Source organism: Octopus bimaculoides, chromosome 6 (genome assembly GCF_001194135.2).
Source record: "Octopus bimaculoides isolate UCB-OBI-ISO-001 chromosome 6, ASM119413v2, whole genome shotgun sequence".
Lineage (NCBI taxonomy): Eukaryota > Metazoa > Mollusca > Cephalopoda > Octopoda > Octopodidae > Octopus > Octopus bimaculoides.
Window position 1 is genome coordinate 16,522,848 of NC_068986.1, and position 5,712 is coordinate 16,528,559.

The 5,712-nt window shown below is 34.3% G+C and overlaps 1 long non-coding RNA gene across 1 annotated transcript in view; it reads right to left on the reverse strand.

Moving 5' to 3' along the window:
• Positions 1–5,712, reverse strand: part of LOC128248033 (uncharacterized) — a 99,634-nt gene that overhangs the window by 89,939 nt on the left and 3,983 nt on the right. The window contains exon 2 of the long non-coding RNA XR_008264304.1: positions 5,041–5,316. This is a non-coding gene — a long non-coding RNA (uncharacterized LOC128248033). The remainder of the gene's footprint in view (positions 1–5,040; positions 5,317–5,712) is intronic.

Sequence of the window (5,712 nt, forward strand, 5' to 3'; positions counted from 1 at the left end):
AGTACAAAATCGGAATCTTTATAAAATATACTGAGGATTAGGTTTTCAAAATACTAATTGTATTTTTCATATAATTATATATTTATATATATATATATATATATGTATATATGTATATATGTGTGTGGGTGTGTGTGTGTGTATGTGTGTGGTGTGTGTGTGTGTGTGCGCGTGTGTGTGTAATATGTTTGTATATGTTTATTTGTGTGTATATACATATATGTAGGTATACGTGATGTTGTTTTGTGTTTATAATCATGAAGGTCTGTGTATCAATGCATGCACATGTTTATGAACTTGAGTGCGTATCTGTGTTTCACATGCTATAATTTGCTTCGACACTTGTTGATAAAATTTACCGGATTACTATTTCAATCACTGAAGGCGTCAATATATATAACATGTGTGCGCAAGCACGTATGTATATTGTGTGCATATGTATATGGGTATGTCTGAGTGTGTGTGTATATGTGCAAAAGATTACAATTATTTGTATGTATGTATATACGTATGTATGTATGAATGTATGAATAGATACATATATATAAACGTGATTTCCAAATGTAACCGAGTGTTCACAACCACTCTCTTGTCTCACTTTCTTATTTCTGTATAGCCATGAATATGTATTTCTTCCAGAACATGTATGTGTATATATATATATATATACATATATATATACGCAAATACACATGGTGACGCAGTAACGCACGCACACACACAAATATATACTTTCACATATCGTAAACGCATTCACAAATCTATATGAATATATATTTAAAAGTATATATACATACGCATATCTGTTTATATATTTCCGTGTGTGAATATGTGTGTTCGTGAGCGATCTTAAATACGGGTTTTTAAACCTTCTAGTGATTCTTTGCATAACATTTGAAAACGTGTTTTAATGGTTCTCTTAGCTATATTGAAACGGTTTTGAAATTCTATCTTAGACAAAGGCTAATACCATTAACAGAGTTCCATAATCATACACTGGAATATAATAATAACTTGGCGATATTTTTGTGATCTGAATGCTTGGTATTTATAAAAATCCATTACAATTGTGAGGAGGGGAGGATTTCTTAAGTGCAGGAATGCTATTTATTCGAATAATAATAATGACAATGGTAATAACAATTTTTAATAATAGTAGTATTGTTTAATAAGAGTAAAATAGTAATAATAGCAGTAATGGTAATAATAATGATAATAATAATAATAATAATAATAATAATAATAATAATAATAATAATAATAATAATAATAATAATGATGATAATAATAATAATAATAATAATAATAATAATAATAATAATAATAATGGTATCTGTGGTAGCATTTGTAGTAGTAACAATAATATGTAAAACTATGATGATGATGATGATGATCGTGATGATGATGATGCTGACAACAACACCACCGCCACCACCACCAACAACAACATCAACAACAGCACCAACAACAATAGCGATATTAATAATATTGATGAGAAGAAGAAGAAGAAGAAGAAGAAGAAGAAGAAGAAGAAGAAGAAGAAGAAGAAGAAGAAGAAGAAGAAGTAGAAGAAGAAGAAGGTGGAGGTGGTAGTGGTGATGATGATGATGATGATGTTAAATCTTTTAACGTTTACTTTTTTGAGTGCGGCCATGCTGTTGCAGCGCCTGAATTGTTTTACTTGAACAAGTTACACCTACAAATTTCATTTTTTCTCGAATTCTGTTACTTACTCCCTTCGATGTCTTTGAAAAGCAACAACATTATGGGACATGAACAAACAAACACTGATTATCAAGCATGATGTATAGATAAATTCACAATGTCATACACACACACATATATGTTTACATCGTACACACAATATTTTATTCTTTTATTTGTTTCAGGTAGGTATTTGACAGCGGTCATCCTGGAGCACTTTTTCGTCGAGCAAATCGTCCCCGGGTCATATTCTTTGTAAGTCTAGTACTTATTTTATTGGTCTATTTTGCTGAATCGTTAAGTTACGAGGACGTAAACACACTAGCATCGATTGTCAAGCGATGATGGGTGGACAGGCACAGACACACAAACACACACACATATACACACAAGCACACACACACATATATATTTATATATATATGTATATATATATATATATATGTATATATATACGACTAGCTTCTTTGAGTTTCCGTCTCACAAATTCACTCACAAGGCTTTGGTCGGCCCGAGGCTATACTAGAAGACACTTGCCCAAGGTGCCACGCACTGGGATTGAACCCGGAACAATGTTGTTGGTAAGGAAGCTACTTATCACTGAGTCACACCTAGGCCATCTTCAAGCATTAACGCTTTCTGTATGAATTCTTCGGATATTTACATATTTCCAAGTGTCTATCTAGTAAAAGGAGAATTACTGTTGTATGAAAGAATATGTTAACCGATGCCTTTAGTGGAGGGCGCAATCCGTTTGGAAAATGCGCTAAAATGTTAGTAGTTACATGACATTACTCTCACACTCGCGTACATACATGCACGCGCGCGCGCGTGTGTATGTGTGTGGCGCTTCCAGAGAGTATTTATGTCTAACAACATTATCAACAATATCATTCGTGACGCTTCGTCTGTTACGACGACGAGCGTTCTAGTTGACTCGATCAGCGGAACAGCCTGCTCGTGAAATTAACTTGCAAGTGGCTGAGCACTCCACAGCTCTCGGGGGTGGGGATACAGTGTGAGAAAGTGTGTGACAAGGCTGGTCCCTTTGAAATACAAGCACAACAGAAACGGGAAGAAAGAGTGAGTGAAAGTTGTTGTGAAAGAGGGTTCGCCCCCCTCCTGCCGGAGCCTCGTGGGGCTTTAGGTGTTTTCGCTCAATAAACACTCACAACGCCCGGTCTAGGAATTGAAATCACGAACCTATCACCGCGAACCGCTGCTCTAACCATTGGGCCATTTCACCTCCATAATAATATCATTAATATATACTTTTTGTGTACAGGGACGTAAAATGTTTTGGACCAGTATAAAGTGGAAACAGATAAGTGAATAAAGCAAAGCAGTGAAAAAAAAACGAAAAAAAAAAACAAGAGACTGTGACGTGGTTTAATCGAGTACAACTCTGACATGCAGAAGGACATAGAGGACCCCTTTTCAGTATGCAGACATAAATAAAATATACGGGTATATTGTTAAAAAAGCAGTTGTCAAATATTCCGCTAAATAGAACGCAAAAGAATGGAGCAATTTGAATCAACGTGCAAACAATTGTGGACAATTGTGGACAATTCAGCTTGGGTTACTACATTGAAGAATTGATCTGAGATTAGAAGCAGAGGTGGACAATCGAGAGTAGCTCACAATATGGAAGTGAGTGTTAAATGTGTGTGTTAATTCACTGAGTATTTAAGAGTTACGAGAAATATTAAGTATTTTATATACAAAAACTTTGTCTGTTTATAAAACTGTTTGTATTTAATAGTTTGGAAATGCTTCTCTTTCTAAAAAGTGATAGTAAATTCCAGTCTAAGAAATTAATATATGCTTAATTTAAAATGTTATACGTATCAGGAATTTTCATAGTTTCGAAGCCATTTTGTATTCAAAAATATTATTCTTTTCTAAGACAACACTTGTAAAATTTATAAAAACTCTCTAAGAATTTAGACGGTGCAATTTCATATATTTACAAATTTTAGCCCAGTCCTACACCAACAATACTTGAGAATATATTTAGACATAGCAAGATACAAAGGAAATCCGGTAATGAATTCTGAGATTGTACTTTTTAAAATTTCTGAAAGAATTCAGTGGCGAGTTTCTTGTTCTACAGAAAAATTGTGCACGTGGTCATGCTGGAGTGTCCATGAAATAACCCAGCTGATATGCGTGAAAGTGGAGGAAACCATAATGATAATACATTTATGTCCTACAAGTTACAAATGGGTGTTTTCACGTGCGAGAAGTATCCAGAAGTCAGCTGAAAAATAACGAATTTTTACTCATCACAATATTATGATGTGCGTGAGGTCCTTCTGAACTTGGTGATTATGGCTAAGAATGTACGTTTGGAAGGATTGATGACAAAAATTCATGCTACACATACATCAACATAAGTAACAACACCGTCACTCGAGTTGTTACGACTTAAGCCGAGTCTAAATTTGATAAAGTTAACGTGTATTTGCAAAGTGATTTCATTTCTGCCAACACTGACTTCAAGTGTGTAATTGCAGCCAATAGCTCGCGCTCCTTTTATTGAGCCTGATCGCAGTTCATTTATTTCCGTTCAGCGTCTTAGAGGTGTTTTTGTGTTAAAAAATATCATTCGTAACGGACTATCTCTCAACATCGCTCACACGCGCTTAACTCGTGTTGTTATCTATAATCGCTTGACTCCGTGTTGTTATCTATAATCATAAAAGTCCAAAGTAATTGAAGTTCAATGGTTTCTAGAAACAATAACTTTCTAAAGAGACTAGGATTTAAATTTCAATCTATGAAAAGTTTCCGTTCTACAATGTTCTTAAAGGAAAGAAAAGTTATCCAGGCTAAGAAGGATGAGCCTGGTAAGTGAAAAAGACAAACTGGTATCTCTTGTCAAGAGTACAGACGATAGCCAGCTTGCTGATGTTTCTTTTGCACTCTGCTATCGTTATTTCATTGATGTTATTATGCGCGCGTGTTTGTAAAGATCGGTTATATTTTGCAGGGATGCTTTATTTTTACCCTTAAATTAGAAATGGAGAAAGACATAGTGTTAGATATAAAATATAAGGCATTTGGGGCTAGAGATACAAGCAGGTTTGTATCTTTTGCGAAATCTGTAATGAGCCCGAGGGATGCTGATGATATGGAGTCGCCTTTGATCAACATATTCTGCTTGAGAGTGAAGATAACAAGATAATAGGCAAACAGAGCGTGTGTATGTATGTGTGCGTGTGTGCATGTTTGGATGTGGGTGTGCGTGAGAGAAAGAGAGGGAGAGTTACAGCCGTCTAATAAATGTTATGACAGTAGTTAAATGGCATTAGAGTAATTAATTATGCCTACCATATACAGCTGTAAGTGACATAATGTGAGTCAAATCTTCTATGGTCTGCTCATCAGGATCCTCTGCAAGTGTGTGATAGGGGACAAGGATCCCTTTCTCTGAATTACCATACTGTCCTTCTTATATTTATCTTAGTTATAGCTATCGATTGCTATTGCTATTGATGCACTAACCAATTTCACTCGTCGCGAACTCCGCACTGTCCTAATGTGTGTAGGTTTCTTTTAAATTTCGCCTTTCCTCACAATTTCCTCAAAATATCGTGATCCTTGTGGCTGATAAAACAAAAAAAAATATTTTTGTTCTTACTATCTATGGCTTTGTTACTTCCATTCTTGAAATATACGGATAATCTTAATAGTAACGGTTGAAAATATATTACAAAAAAAGGACCATATCGACAAGGAACGTATGTGTGTGTGTGTGAGTGTGCGTGAATGTTAGTGTATGTGTGTATATATTTATGTATATATTATATTTATATACATATGTATAGATATGCATATATATACATATATATACACATAAACGTGAGTATATATATATATATATATCAATAGACACATATATACATACACACACATATATATGTATTTATATATATATATGTGTGTGTGTGTGTGTGTGTGTGTGTGTGTGTATATATACATATATATATATATAAATATATA